The sequence below is a fragment of the Apium graveolens genome, chromosome 5 (assembly GCF_009905375.1).
Source record: "Apium graveolens cultivar Ventura chromosome 5, ASM990537v1, whole genome shotgun sequence".
Classification (NCBI taxonomy): domain Eukaryota; kingdom Viridiplantae; phylum Streptophyta; class Magnoliopsida; order Apiales; family Apiaceae; genus Apium; species Apium graveolens.
This window is the reverse complement of record NC_133651.1, coordinates 224,906,630-224,923,565: the sequence shown is the minus strand read 5'-3', so window position 1 is coordinate 224,923,565 and position 16,936 is coordinate 224,906,630. Positions and strand designations below refer to the sequence as shown.

General features: G+C 39.8%; 1 non-coding gene across 1 annotated transcript; it reads left to right on the top strand.

Annotated features, from left to right (window-relative positions):
* The first annotated feature begins 12,386 nt into the window (after nt 1–12,386).
* On the top strand, nt 12,387–12,493 carry LOC141663336 (small nucleolar RNA R71). The gene has a single exon (XR_012551415.1). It is a non-coding gene; the product is annotated as a small nucleolar RNA R71 (small nucleolar RNA).
* Nucleotides 12,494–16,936: the final 4,443 nt, after the last annotated feature.

Below are 16,936 nucleotides of genomic sequence, written 5' to 3'. Positions count from 1 at the left end.
TTAATTGTACAAGCTGTGGGCTGCTAGGCCCAATAAAAAGATATATGATACTCAGACCAGAAAGGTTAAGCCTGATGGACCAGATCAGGCCTGATGGAATAAAAAAAGGCCCAAAAGCCCTAATTATTAATTAATTTCGTAATTAATTAATAAGGGAAAAATCAGCAATTGAGAAGAGTCCCGATAAGGATATAAATCCTTATAGATTAGCCTCAAGGGGACCTAAAAGGATAAGGAATCAGCTTCCTACTTCCTAGGACTCCTAAGTCTATCCTAATTCAGAGGCTTGTCCACCAAGTCTCCTATACCAAGTCCAATTCAAGGACTCCCACATCTATATAAGGGGCCTCACCCCACAAATCAGAACTACATTTTTTGGCTTGATTCTCTAATTCACAGAGATAGGTAGGCATCTCGTAAAGGCAGAATTAAGCTACGACACACGAGAGCAGCCATTAAAGGCCTTGAGCTCCCGAATCTTAGTAATAAATACAGCAAATAATAACCTTAGCTTTTTATCCATAACATTTGGCGCCGTCTGTGGGAAGCACAACAACAACCATGGCGAGAACACGGAGAACAATTGGAGCTCTAGAGGAAGGAACACCATCAGAGACAACCCAGGTGATTTCATCAACCGTGGAGGTTCCTCCCCATTCAACTTATGCATATTGTTGGAGAAGCCCCGAAGAGGGCCAGGACAGAAGTAACATTTGATTTTGATGATTCCGACCTAGAGGGTGTGAAGTTTCCCCATGACGACCCGCTGGTCATAACACCGATAATAGGAAATAGCCCGGTTAAGAGGGTCCTTGTGGATAATGGTGCTTCTGTGGATATCTTGCTCCACGACACCTTTCTAAGAATGGGATATAACGACTCCCAGTTGACACCAACCGACATGCCGATATATGGATTTGCTGGAGTAGAATGTCCTGTGGAAGGGATAATCAAATTGCCAACCACCATAGGTACGGAACCAAGGCAAGCAATGCAGATGCTGGATTTCGTGGTGGTAAAGGCTAGTTCAACTTATAATGCTATCATGGGGAGAACAGGGATACATGCCTTCAAGGCAGTCCCCTCTTCCTACCATTCAGTCATGAAGTTTCCCACCCGAAACGGGATTGGAGAAGAGAGAGGAGATCAAAAAATGGCTAGAAGCTGTTATGTGGCCTCTTTGAGGGCAGATGGAGTCGGGGGGCAGGTTCTTCCTATTGAAGATATGGATGTTCGAGAAAATGATGAGAATAGAGGAAGGCCAGCAGAAGAATTGGTTTCAGTTCCTTTAGACCCCGAGAATCCTGAGAGGATGACTTTCATTGGAGCCACATTAGAGGAGCCTCTTAGAGGGAAGTTAGTGAAATTTTTACAAGAAAATAGTGATGTGTTTGTATGGTCAGCAGCTGATATGCCAGGCATAGACCCGGAGTTAATTACTCACAAGCTAAACGTGGATCCAAGCCGGAAGACAGTGAAACAAAAGAAAAGAAATTTTGCCCCGGAAAGACAAGAGGCTATAAAACAGGAAGTAGAAAAGCTCTTAGAGGCTGGTTTCATTGAGGAGATTCAATTTCCGGAGTGGTTAGCAAACCCTGTAATGGTGAAGAAGGCTAATGGAAAGTGGAGGATGTGTATAGACTTCACTGATCTGAATGATGCATACCCCAAAGACTGTTTCCCGCTGCCTAGAATTGATACTTTGATTGATGCCACTGCTGGACATGAGATGCTGAGTTTCATGGATGGATTTAGCGGATACAATCAGATCAAAATGCATAAGGATGACATTCCAAAGGTATCATTTATCGCTGACTTTGGTGTTTATTGTTATCTTGTTATGGCGTTTGGTCTCAAGAATGCAGGAGCCACCTATCAGAGGTTGGTGAATAAAATTTTTAAGGATCTTATTGGGAAGACTATGGAAGTCTATGTTGATGACATGCTAGTCAAGAGTCTAGTAAAGACTGATCATATAACCCATTTAAGGGAAGCTTTTGAGGTCCTAAGGTACCACAAGATGATGTTGAATCCAATGAAGTGTGCTTTCGGAGTAGGATCTGGAAAATTCTTGGGATTGATGGTCTCAAAGAGGGGAATTGAGGTCAACCCCGATAAAATAAAGGCAATCTTGGATATGGAACCACCAAAAACTGTCAAGGATGTATAGAAGCTCACAGGAAGGGTTGCGGCGCTAGGACGATTCATCTCCAAGTCAGGAGACAAGTGCTTGTCATTCTTCAAGTCATTAAAGAACATTAAAGACTTTGTATGGAGTGAGGAAAATCAGAAGGCATTTGAAGAGTTAATGAAGTATATGGGCCAGGCCCCGTTGTTGGCCAAGCCAGTTCTGAGTGAAGTTTTATTCTTGTACTTGGCTGTTTCAGAGAGCGCCTTGAGCGCGGTGTTGGTTAAGGAGGAACTGAAAGTCCAGAAACCCGTATACTATGTCAGCAAAATCTTGTATGGTGCAGAGTTGAATTATTCAACTATTGAAAAATTCGCTTTAGCCTTGGTAATGGCTTCAAGAAAGCTGCGTCCTTATTTTCAAGCTCACCAGATTGAAGTGCTAACAAATCAGCCACTGAGAAACATCATTCACAGTCCCAAGGCAAGTGGGAGACTGATTAAGTGGGCAATAGAGTTGGGAGAGTTCGATCTCAAGTATAAGCCACGTACGTCCATAAAAGCCCAGGCACTAGCTGACTTCGTGGTGGAATGTACCATACCCAACCAAGAAGTCGGGGGGCAGGAAGATACCATACCTCAAGACAAGGGAGTCGATAATGGGGACAAGGAGAAAGAATATTGGGTTCTCTATTTTGATGGAGCATCAAAAACAAATTCCAGTGGAGCAGGGTTGATTTTGCAAAGCCCTGATGGATTCTTAATTGAGTATGCTATGAAGCTAGACTTCCCAACCACAAACAATGAGGCAGAGTATGAAGCCCTGATTGCTGGCCTTGGTCTAGCTGGGACACTTAGAGTCAAAAACTTAAAGGTCCGTGGAGACTCGAAGCTGATCATATCCCAGGTAAAGGGAGTATTTGAGGCAAGGGATGATACGATGGCTAAGTATGTTCGCCTAGTAAGGGCTGTGATGACCCAATTTAATGAATGCCATGTTGAACACATTCCAAGGGAAGAAAATGCTAAAGCAGATGCGCTATCAAAGTTTGCTTCATCTGAGATTGAAGAAAGTTCAGGAAGTGTGTACTTCCGTGTTTTGAAGACACGAAGCATAGATGTTAAGCTTGTGGCTCCCATAGGCTTGGGGACGTCATGGATTGATCCCATCAAAGCTCATATTCAGACCGGTTGGTTGCCAAGTGATGCAACTGAGGCACGGAAGTTAACTATTCGAGCACTAAGGTACTCCTTGATAGATGGAATTCTGTATAAGAAATCTTTCGTGGTTCCTTACTTGAGGTGTCTCAGGCCCGACGAGGCACGCTTGGCTCTTGAGGAAGTGCATGAAGGTATTTGTGGGCAACACTTGGGGGCAGGGCCTTGGCTCATAAGATAACCCGTTTAGGCTTCTATTGGCCAGAAATGATGGCTGATGCCAAAGAATATGTGAAGAAGTGTGATCGCTGTCAGAAGCATGCACCAGTTGTTAGACAACCCCCCGAGATGCTGACCTCTATCAACTCGCCTATTCCCTTTGCCATGTGGGGGATGGATATTCTAGGGCCTTTTCCTATGGCCACGGCACAAAGGAAATTTATGATTGTAGCCATTGATTATTTCACCAAGTGGATCGAAGCCAAACCCTTGGCCAAAATCACAACTAAGCAGGTTGCACAATTCTTATGGGAAAACATTATGTGCCGATATGGAATTCCCCGTATCCTTGTCACTGACAATGGAGCACAATTCAACAATGAGGAATTCAAGAAGTATTGTGAAGAAAATGAAATTGAATTACGATTCACCTCTGTGGCTCACCCGCAAGCCAATGGGCAAGCAGAAGTAGCAAATCGGATAATCCTGGATGGACTAAAGAAGAGGATCGAGAAGTCAAGAAATAATTGGGTGGATGAGATACTTCCCATATTATGGGCCTATAGGACTACCTGTAGAGTCACGACAGGAGCAACTCCTTTCATGTTGGCATATGGGGCAGAAGCAGTAGTTCCCGTGGAGATATCACATTCCTCTCCAAGGATTCAGGCTTTCAACGCAGAAGAAAATGAGGAAGGGCAGAGGTTAGCCCTAGATCTGATCGATGAAGTGCGAGATAAGGCACATGCAAAGATAGTAGAATATTAGAAAAAGGCTTCATTCTACTACAACCTAAGGGTTAAAGAAAGGTTTTTTAAACAAGGCGATCTAGTCTTGAGGAAGATAGAAGCATCTGGTGTAGGACAAAAAGGGAAGCTTGCCCCGAATTGGGAAGGGCCGTACAGAGTCAAGAGTGTTCAAGGTAGAGGAACCTACAAGCTAGAGACTATGGATGGATTTGAAGTCCCGAGAACTTGGCATGCACAAAACCTGAAGGTTTACTATGTGTAGGGCAGCCGGATACGATTCTCACTCGTCAGGATGGCGAGTAGGTTGAAAAGCACCTTGAAGCTTTGCTTGCTTAGGATTTATATGTTTTAGTTTTATTACGAAGTTTATTATTACTTGTGTAAGGGATGAATCCCAGACAATTTTATGAAATTCATGAGTTCTTTAAAGTATGTTTGTGGCCTAACAAATAAAAATCAAATGCATGGATGCAAGCACAGAAGGTGATAAATGAAATAGATCTGATAGATATTACAAAAATTCGATAAATAAAGTCTCGAAAATAGGATAAAAAACAACAAGCCATGCAGGGCGGAAAAAGCTCTAAGGAGCTGAAGTACCCTCGGCATCCATATCATCATCCTCTCCGCTCTCGCTGGATGTCTCTGTCGTCTCGGAGGAGGAGGAAGAGCTATCGTCCTCAGCTGGTCTGGAAGAAGACTCGGGAGGAGGAATGAGTGGATCCTGAGGAACATGGTCCGAGACAACTACTCGGGTACGAAACCTCTGTAGCAAAGCCTCGTCATCAGGGCAGATGTAGTCCGCCGGGTTAATATCAGGACAAGCCTCGTTCACGGTCCCAAGGGCCGTGTCCCAACCAGTCCTAAAAAACCCGGGAAAGACTGAATCATCCCTAATCCTCATGGATTGGGCAAACTCCTCCGAGTCCAGATAGTTGTCTATAGCTTTATCCTTCTCCGCCCGAAGTACCACCAGCTCGGCGTTAGACTCTCCGAGTTCTTTCTCCTTGCGCTTGAGCTTCTTCTCCAGGGTAGCATACTTCTTCTGTTGCCTCCTGAGGGCATTATCGGCCTTATCAGAAGCCCGCTTCCATGATTCGGCTTGCCTCACAGCGCCTTGAAAGTAGGCGTTAGACTGAAACAAAGCAATTAACAAAGTATAAGGCAAGAAAATGCTACAAGAACGAAAAATAAGTTCAAAAAAGAGAAGGCATACCGAAGCCAGAGACTGAGCTCCCATGAGCTTAATCCTCTCAAGATCAGGGGTGCCACCATATCAGTAAAGTCCTTGGGAGTCACGCTATGGTAGGACCAATCCCAAGCATGTTTCGTGGAACCAACTACAGTGTCCCCTCGGCGGAATCCCCAGAGAGGCTGAAAGGCGCCTGTGGCAGCAGCAGTAGGGGCAGCAGCAGTGATAGGAGCACCATGGCCTCCAGCTCCTTCAGTTGAAGCCTCCCCTATAGGCTCTTTGTGCTTCTTCAAAAAGATAGGCTCCGTGGCCTTTCCCCGGGTGTCTAGGCCTGGGAGCCGAGCTTTCTTCATCCTAGCTGTTTCCTCAACCAAAGGAACATTGTCCTCGTTAATCTCCTTAGCAGCTGAAACAAAGCAAAGGACAAAATAAGTGATGTTAATAATGCATGAAATGAAGTAAAATTGAGAAGGGAAGAAAAATACCCTGTTGAGAAACAGAGGATAGTCCCACATGAATCAGGGAAAACTCCTCTAAGAGAGTCCAGCTGGTGGTGGTGCCATCATCCTGAGTAAGCCCATTATAAATAATAGTTTCTTCAGGAGTTAAGTGAATGGATTTGAGGCTACCATCACTGACCTTCCCGAAGGAAGATCGAAAAAGTGTGCCCCAGTCACCATTCTCCCAACGTAACCCAACGAAACTATTCCTCCAATTTTGATTATTATCAGGAATAGAGGCGCTGTTAAAGATATGTTTGCTTTTGGGCCTTTGCTTGACATAGACCCAGCCACAGATATTGGAAGAACTATTATAACACTGAAAGACCTTCCTAAAAACAACTACAGAAAGAGGAAAGCCCTCCCTAAGACAACAAACCATAAAACATAGAATGTTCCTCCAGGCGTTTGGAGGAAGCTGACACGGGTTGATTTGTAATTCAGCCAAAAGATGAGGAATAAAAGGATGAAAAGGAAACCTAAGCCCAGCATTAAGGGCATCTGTGTAAATGAAGAGAGTGTCGGGTCTCCAGTGGCAAGTACGGTCACCACCAGAGACTGGAACTAATCTAAAAGGAGGAAGGACGTTATAACGAGCATTTAGTTTATTGAAATCAATGTTGTACCAAGTGTTACAATGATTAAAAGAATCGAGATGTGCAGTAGAGGGATATTCATCCCCCCTAGTGTTAATCATATCGATTAAAGACATGTACGAAGAACGGATCTCGATATCCTTACCTCGTTTTGAAGCCGAGGCAATCTTCGCCGCTCTCTCGGAATTCTTGTCAGCCATTAGTAAAGCCTAGAAAACCTGAAAGTCTTGAAGGGAGGAGTGGCCAAAAAAACTAAAGGAAGAGAAGAGGGAGAAATTTGTAGGATGAGTGGAGAAGTGAAATGAGAGGTGTGAGGAATCACACTCTCATCCCACCTTTTTATAGCCAAGAAGAAGGGGATTTGGGCCTCAAAAAAGCCCATATGGGCCCAAAAATGGAAAGATCTGGAATGTTCCAGATTATTTTAGAAAAATCTTAGAAAAATATGGAAAAATCTGGAATGATATAGAAATTCCAGAATATTCTGGAAGTCAGGCTTAAGAGTTAAAGCCCAATCCAAGTTTGAATGGGCTTTGGATATTAAAGCATGATAAAGGCCCAATCCAAGAAAGCCCAGAAAGAGGGCCCAATTAGTTGACAGACAAAATCCCAGATTTAAGAAATGGGCCCTGGATGAAGACCCATTAAGAGGGTGGCCCAAGAAATCCAGGCCCAAATCAAGGACCCAAGAGAGTCCACCCTAGATGTATGGCCCAACTTCAAGGTAAAAAAAAAAAAAAGGGGGAGCCTGACCCAATTCGATCAGAACCTGCACCAAGATCCTAGTCGATTGCATTGAGGTCGATTTTCCTTCGACCAAGGCTGAAAAAAGGGGCTATTTCGGTCAAGAGAAGGATCCTGACCAGAAATTCCTGGTCGAAAAGCGGAAATAACTGTTTCATTCAACCAGAATGCCAGAACGTTTTTTGACCCTGTCGACCAGGAAGCAAAGTAAAATCCTGATCGAATGGACCCTGCCCGAATTTACGTCGACCTGGGCAACAAAAGATGGCTAATTCGGTCAAAAAGCATGAAATCCTGGTCGAAAAATTCTGCTTGAAATAAAAAAAAATGGGGGAAAAATCCTGGCCGAAATTCGACCAGGATTCCTGATCGAAACCATCCTACCCGAAATCCTGTCGACCAGGGCAATATGAAGGTTAATTCGACCAGGTCGAAATCTGTATAAAAAAAGGAGGGAAAAGGAAGAAAAAAGAAGAAAAATGAGGGAAAAATTCCTGGAAAATTACAGAAAAATAAGGAAATTCCTTAAATAATTTCTGAAAAATACTAATATTTTCAGGAATAAGGAATAAATCCAGAAAATAAAGGATAAATCCCAGAAAATTAGGGAAAAATCCAGAAATTAAGGATAAATCCCATAAAATTAAGGGAAAAATCCAGAAAATAAAGGATAAATCCCAGAAAATTAGGGAAAAATCCAGAAATTAAGGATAAATCCCAGAAAATTAAGGGAAAAATCCAGAAAATAAAGGATAAATCCCAGAAAATTAGGGAAAAATCCAGAAAATAAATGATAAATCCCAGAAAATTAGGGAAAAATCCAGAAATTAAGGATAAATCCCAGGAAACTAGGGAAAAATCCAGAAATTAAGGATAAATCCTAGGAAATTAGGGAAAAATCCAGAAATTAAGGATAAATCCCAGAAAATTAGGGGAAAATCCAGAAAATTAGGGAAAATCCCAGAAAATTAGGGAAAAATCCTGGAAGGAAGATTCATTGTAAATGTGTAGGTCGCTCCACACTTTACGGAAAAATGAAACCCTGTAAGGGAACGAATAGACTTAACTTCTGCGAAACCTAATCAATGTTTCCCAAAAGTTGGGGGGCAAATGATAGGGATAAATAAATTATGATTGTATAATTAAATACTGCATTAATTGTACAAGCTGTGGGCTGCTAGGCCCAATAAAAAGATATATGATACTCAGACCAGAAATGTTAAGCCTGATGGACCAGATCAGGCCTGATGGAATAAAAAAGGCCCAAAAGCCCTAATTATTAATTAATTTCGTGATTAATTAATAAGGGAAAAATCAGCAATTGAGAAGAGTCCCGATAAGGATATAAATCCTTATAGATTAGCCTCAAGGGGACCTAAAAGGATAAGGAATCAGCTTCCTACTTCCTAGGACTCCTAAGTCTATCCTAATTCAGAGGCTTGTCCACCAAGTCTCCTATACCAAGTCCAATTCAAGGACTCCCACATCTATATAAGGGGCCTCACCCCATAAATCAGAACTACGTTTTTTGGCTTGATTCTCTAATTCACAGAGATACGTAGGCATCTCGTAAAGGCAGAATTAAGCTACGACACACGAGAGCAGCCATTAAAGGCCTTGAGCTCCCGAATCTTAGTAATAAATACAACAAATAATAACCTTAGCTTTTTATCCATAACACAATTAATCAATTAATTTTCGAATTAATTGACCAATTATTTAATTAAAAATTAACTGAAATTAATTAACTAATTAATTCAGATTTATTTTTGAATTAAAAATAATTTTGGAATTAAAATAATAATTTTCAGAATTTTCAGAAATTAAAAATGAATTTTTATAATAAAAATAAATAGGAAATATGATTTTTGAATATTTTTAAAACAGAAATCCTAAATTTGCAAACTCTGGAATCTTCAGGGACCAAACTGCATCGTCCCCAAAAGTCCAGGTACCAAACTGTAATTTTTACAGGAGGGTCGCCGGAAAATGCCCTATCTCGCCGGAGAAGACGATCGAGGGATGCTCAGGCCACCACCACCTCCAGATCACATCTACAAATCACCAGGAACATAACCATGCCATTAAATCTACCTAACAGTCCCTGAGTTGGCCGGAATTTGGCCGAGAAGTTCGCCGGGCGAACTCGACGTAAACTTCAAATGACAACTCCCTTCTCTACAGACCTCGTTGATTTGTGAAACTTGTACGACTGGATTGCAAATTTCACAGAGAACACAACCCACTATACCACAACATCTATCTATCCCGAAATAAGAAACCCCCAAATTTCAATTAAAAACATTCAAACGGGTTATAAACCCTAATTTCACAATTCAAAAATCAAACTCAATTTTGAACATGTTATTGAACTCCAAATCAGACGTATAATATATCAAAATCATCAAGAAAACAAGCTCTACAATATGCAATCATCAAATCATACAAACAATCATCCGAACAAAAATTCATATTTTTAGTAAAATTAATTCGAAAATAAATAAAAATATAGAAAATAAACCTTGATTTCTGCAGTGATTTGGAACACATAATCTGATAGAACACCTCAAGACCTTTGGATTGAGTACTCGAGCTTTGAAAACAGAGATCAATAACACCTTCGTTTTGCTGTTTGATTCTTGGAAGATTATATGAATATAAGGTTTTTCTCTGGAAAATTATATAATTAACTGTCTGCAAATAATTTTGATACGAAATAAAATACGGTAAAGGCTATTTATAATTACGGAAAATTAGTATACCGTTGGATCATTCCGGATATAAAATGGTACGTTTATTTGTAAAAATTGATCCAAACGGTATCGGTTTTCGGGATAATTATCCAAATCAGTACAATTTGTACTGCGGTCTTGGTCTCAGCGCCTGGTTACACGTACTACGAGGTGATAATTGGGATAGTTTAATAAAAAGCTCCCGTTTATCGAAAATACGAGTTTTATTGATTTACCGAAACGAATATTGTATCGAAAATGTTGCGCCAGGACCCGAGGAGGACAAACCGTACGCCGGATCGAAAAAGTCAAAACATGAAAAATGCTCGGAATATTGTAATTAGGTTAGGAAGGAGTTCTCGGAAGAGTTTCGAGTTCCAAAAATGTAACAACGGATAACGTCGATTGGTTCCTATTTTTATAAAATAGATTTTAAATACTCAGAAAAAGATTTTATAAATTTCATATGATCCTTATAAATCCATAAATCATCATAAAAATAATTAGGAAGATATGACAATTATCTATATTTTATTTTGGACATATAAAAATTAACATACTCAATTAATAATATTTTTAAACATCTAAACACATTTAACACTTAACAAATAATTCACAGAATAGATACTGAACACATATAATAATTATTTATTAACAAAAATAATTACACGATATATCCCGGATATTACATTCGCTTCCAAGGAGAAGCAATCAAATACTGCAACTTCCCATCACCTTCATCGTCTTCACTATCTGAATTCCCCAACAAGGCCTTCTCTAAGGCATCACACCTTAGCATTCCTCATTATCAGTAGGGAATTTTATGGCATTGAAAACATTAAAAGTCACATCCTGATCCAGTACTCACATAGGGAGCTCACCCTTCTACACATCAATCAAATTTCGGGCAGTAGCCAAGAATGGTCTTCCCAGAATTATGGGAATCTTCATATCCTCCTCGAAATCAAGAATTACAAAGTCAGCAGGAAAGATGAGTTTGTCCACCTTGAACAAGACATCCTCCATAATGCCTCATGGATATGTAATAAAACGATCGGCCAACTGCAAGGACATATAAGTAGGCTTAGGATTAAGTAAGTCCAATTTCTTGAAGATAGACAAAGACATCAGATTGAAGCTAGCTCCCAAGTCACATAAGCATTTGTTGAATGACACTTTTCCGATGGTCAAGGAATAGTGAAGCTTTCAGGATCTTTCAGCTTCGGAGGCAACTTCTGTTGTAGCACAACACTGCATTCCTCTGTGAGAGCTACGATCTCTAAATCATCGAGCTTCACCTTCCGAGAGAGAATACCTTTTATAAACTTCGCATATCTAGGCATCTGTTCAAGAGCTTCAGCGAAAGGTATGTTGATATGAAGTTTCTTGAACATCTCCAGAACCTTAGCAAACTGTTTATCCAACTTTTGCTTCTGCAGCCTTTTAGGAAAATGAGGTGGAGGATAGATCTGTTTCTCCCCTGTATTACCCTCAGGAGGATTGTGTTCCACAATTTTCTTCCTTGGTTCCAATTCTACTTCCTTCTGCATATCCTCTTCAACCACATCTTTAGATTCTGGAACTTGAGCTTTTTCTTGGCTTGCAACCTTCCCAGACTTTAATGTAATTGCCTTAACCTGCTCTTTTGCTTTCTTTTTACCTGGAACTTCTGTATCACTAGGGAGTGTACCAGGTTGTCGATTCAGCAAGGCATTAGAAATCTGGCAAATTTGATTCTCCAAGGTATTGATAGACACCGCTTGGCTCTAGCACATGAACCTCAACTCCTCCAATTCAAATTTTTCATTAGATTGTTGTAGTTGCAGTTGTTGTCTTGGTGCATATTGTGGTTGCTGAAAACTAGGAGGATTGTATTGCTTTGATGCATACAGCTGATGAGGCTATTGCACCGCATTCTGAGTGTTGCTCCAGCTGAAGTTGGGATGATTGCAGTTATTGGGATGATAGGTGGCTGGAAATGGTTGTTGCGACCTCTGAAAGTTGCTACGAACTGAACTGATTAACTAGAAATAGCACACTGCCCCGTCTCATACGCACCAGCACAAAGCTCACAGACACTAGTGATCTGATTAACTCCATAATTAGCCAAAGAATCCACCTTCATCGTCAAAGCCTTAAGCTGAGCAGCTATAACAGTAGCTGCATCTACCTCTAGAATTCCTGCTACCTTGCCTTGAGTTAATCTCTGAGAAGGGTTCCAGTATTCATTAGTAGCCATCAATTCAATCAAATCATAAGCTTCATCGTAGCTCTTAGCCCATAAGGCTCCACCTGATACTGCATCAAGCATGGGTCTGGAAGTCGCACCCAAACCATTATAAAAGCAGTTAATGATCATCCAGTCAAGCATCCCATGATGAAGACACTTCCTAAGCATCTCCTTATAACGATCCCAAGCTTCACATAAAGATTCTCCCATTTGCCGTGCAAATTGAGTAAGAGCATTCGTGATTGTAGCTGTCTTCTCCATAGGAAAGAATTTAGTGAGAAACTTCTGAGCAAGATCTTCCCACTTGGTGATAGAGCCTGGTGGTAGAGAATGCAACCAATACTTAGCTTTATCCCTCAGAGAAGATAGGAAAAGCCTCAACTTAATAGCATCTTCAGAAACATTGTTGAATTTGAAAGTGTCGCAGATCTCTATGAAATCTCTAATATACATATTAGGATCTTCAGTTGGGGAACCCCCAAACTGGATCGAGTTCTGCACCATCTGAATTGTGCTAGCCTTGAGTTCAAAAATATTAGCCGCGATGGCTAGCCTGACAATGCTAGACTGAATATCATTGATTTTCGGCTGATAGTAGTCAATCAAAGCCTTTGTATTTGCTTCTGGTTCACCCATTGCAACAAGAGCTTCTTCATCAACTTTCTCCTCTTCTACAAGAACTTCTTCCTCTACTAAAACTTCTTCCTCCGCTTTATCCAGTGTTCTCTTTCAAGATCGAGAAGGCGTTAGCATAAACGCTCTCTAGAGTACCTGAAAAAGCAATAAGTAAACGAGTAAGTAAAATATCCGAGTCAGTGAACTTTAGTGACCACTGATATTAAGCACATAAACTAAAAATTAACACCGAGTCCCCGGCAGTGATGCAAAAAACTTGGTAGGACAAAATCATGCGCTAATATTCATGCAAGTATACACGATCGCAAGTAATACATAATTCTTTCTTGTTCGATCCCACAGAGACTGGTTTAGGTTAACTTCAATCTATGCACTTATGCAACAATGCTATGGTTATTATTCAATGCTAAGATGATAACAAGTTGAGATTGTTTTTAACTAATATATTAACTAACATGCCATTAACTAAGAGATTAAGGGTTGATTTACTATATGGGAGACAAACATGGGATTCTAACTTCATTATATACTTCATTCAAAGTCATTGTTCTTATCCTTAGAATGCAATGGTGATGACACTAATCAGACAACACGAAACTAGTAAACGCCAACTTTCGTTGTACGAATACCCTACTACTAGACATCCACAAAAGAGATGGAGGCTGAATAGACACCAAATATGTTGAGACCCTATGTATCTAAAAAATTTGACAACATAAAGGTTTAATGCGCAAGTTATATATTGTGATTATATAGGGCAAGTAAGATGGTTAAAATTACCTACGAATCATGCATAAATATACATGAACCTATGCTAGCATGGTAAGTTTTAAACCTCTAAATTCATTTTTTCTTCAATAGAGATTAACACGCTATCTTATAAGTTCCCGACGCTCATAAGACGAATAAGCACAACCAATACTAGGATATCATACAATCACCACACACTAAGGTATCAAAACACTTTAACTATTGAAATCCATAAGTAAATCCGTTGTAACCCCACGATAACGATTAACCCATAATCGAACTCATCATCACTGTGGGTTCCGATGAAAGTATGGTATGATAAACTAAGTCTTTATAAAATTGAGTAATAAACCAAAGTACGTAATCAAGAGTAATAGGTTCAACAAATAAGAAAACTAGCATCCAAGATTACAAATTAAATAAAGAATCACAAGAATAAACTAGATCCTCTACGCCTTCGATGTATTTGTGCTCCTAGGTCTTCTCGCTGTCTTCTCCTTAGTATCCATTATAAAAAATGTCTTTAGATAGTATTTATATAGCATCCCAATCAATCCAAAAGCCCAGAAAATCGATCTTCTACTTGCAACAGGATTCTCAGAATTCGGCATGGCACGGTCGCGGGGGCACTGACCTTCTGAAAAAAATGAATTGTTTTGTTTTATTTACTGGTTTCTGATGAAGATCAACACACGAATATCCGAGGCACCTTCCTAACACCAATTTAGCATCAAAATAATGTTAAACCTCATCCTTCCTCCAACTATGCCTGAAATGCAAAAACACTATAAAACACATAAAAACACAAATAAATTAAGTACAAAACACCAATTTGAAGCTTTACAAAGCGTTATAAGTGGATATAAATGCCACTTAACAACACTGCCTACTTTCTTTAAAATCTTAAATGGACCAATATATCTAGGACTTAATTTTCCTTTATTTCCGAATCACATGACTCCTTTCCAAGGCAAAACATTTAGCAATACTTTATCTCCAATCTCAAACTCTGTATGTCTTCATCCTAAATCAGTGTATTTTCTTTGTTTATCCTGGGCGGCTATTAACCTTTTCTTAATAATTCCAATAATTGAGTCGTCCGTTGAACTAATTCGGGTCCATAGATCTTTCTTTCTCCTACTTCTTCCTAACATATTGGTGATCTGCATTTCCTACCATAGAGTGCCTCAAATGGAGCCATACCTATGCTTGAGTGGTAACTTCTGTTGAAAGCAAATTCTACCAACGCCAGATGATCGTCCCAATTTCCTTTGAAGTCTAAGACATAAGCTCTTAACATATCTTCTATTGTCTATATAGTCCTTTCACTCTTTCCATCTGTTTGAGGATTATAGGACGTACTCATTTTTAATTTCATGCCTAGACATTCCTGGAAACTTCTCCAGAATTTTGATGTAAACCTCGTGTGTCTATCTGACACAATTGACACTGGTACTCCATGTTTAACCATAACTTCCTTCAAGTATAAGTTGATCAATCTTTCTATAATGTATCTTTCATTTATTGGAAGAAAATGTGTAGATTTGGTGAGTCGGTCGACTATAACCCAAATGGTGTCATGGTTGGTATTAGTTCTTGGCAAACCGACTATAAAATCCATGGTGATATATTGCCATTTCCATTCAGGGATCTCTAAAGGTTGTAACAGGCAACTGGGCCTCTGATGTTCCGCTTTTATGTTCTGACACGTTAAACACTTACCTACCCATTCAGCAATTTCTCTTTTCATGTTGGGCCACGAGAAATTTTTCTTTATATCTTGGTACATCTTTGTGCTTCCAGGGTGGATAGAGTATCTTGAATTATGGGCATCATTCATAATTTCTTCCTTTAATTCTGACACGTTTGGAATCCAAATCCTTGATGCAACTCTTCGAACTCCTTGGTTATCTTTTACACTTAGAATCTCTTCTCCCTTCAGGTTGGCCTTATTCATTTTCATGATCACTTCTTGACAACATCGGATCTTTTCCATTAGTTGTGGTTGCACTCGTATCTCAAAATTCCTTTCATTTGCTTGAACTGGAATCTTTATCTCCATCTCCATTTTCTCAATTTCTCGTATCAATTCCTTAGATGTCACCAGAATCTCCAACCTTTCTTTTCTTCTTAAAGGCGTCCGCGACCATATTTGCCTTCTCAGGGTGTAATTTATGGTGTAGTCATAATCCTTGATCAGTTCTAGCCATCTCATCTGCCTCATATTCAATTCTTTCTGGGTAAATATGTATTTCAAGCTTTTATGATCTGTATAGATTTTGCATCTTTCTCCATACAAGTAGTGTCTCCAAATTTTAAGTGCAAAAACTATCGTTGCTAGTTCCAAATCATGTGTGGGATACCTAGTCTCATAATCCTTCAATTGTCTTGACACATAGGTAATGACTTTCCCGTTTTGCATTAGCACGCAACCTAGTCCCTTTGTAGATGCGTCACTATAGATCACGAAATTTCCTGAGTCGTTTGGGAAGGTTAGCACCGGGGCAGAAGTCAATCTTTTCTTTAACTCTTGGAAACTCTCCTCGCATTTCGAGGTCCATTCAAAATTTTCATTCTTCCGTGTGAGTCGATTCAAAGGTGTAGCTATCTTTGAGAAGTCTTGTACGAACCTTCGGTAGTAACCGGATAATCCAAGAAAGCTTCTAACTTCGGTTGGTATATATGGTTGTTCCCAATTCATTATAACATCAATCTTTGCAGGATCTAGTGAAATTCATTCACTATTGGTGATATGTCCTAGAAATTGTACTTTGTCTAGCCAAAATTCACATTTTGAAAATTTTGCATACAGCTTTTCCTTTCTCATAGTTTCCAATACTATTCCAAGGTGTTCTGTATGTTCTTCGTGAGACTTAGAATAAATCAAGATATCGTCAATGAAGACTATTATAAACTTATCCAGATACTTTTTGAATACTCGATTCATTAAATCCGTGAAAGCAGCAGGGGAGTTCGTTAATCCAAATGGCATCATTAAGAACATATAGTGTCCATACCTTATCCTAAACGTCGTCTTCGGCACATCCTCAGGTTTAATCTTTAACTGGTGGTACCCTGATATTAAATCAATCTTTAAAAAACATGCAACTCCTTTCAGTTGATCGAACAAATCGTCAATCCTTAGTAGAGGGTATTTATTCATTATGGTGAGCTTATTCAATTCTCGATAATCTATGCATAATCTCATAGATCCATCTTTCTTCTTCATAAATAAGATTGGTGCTCCCCACGAAGATACACTGGGTCGAATCACTCCTTTATCTAGTAACTTACTCTTTCATC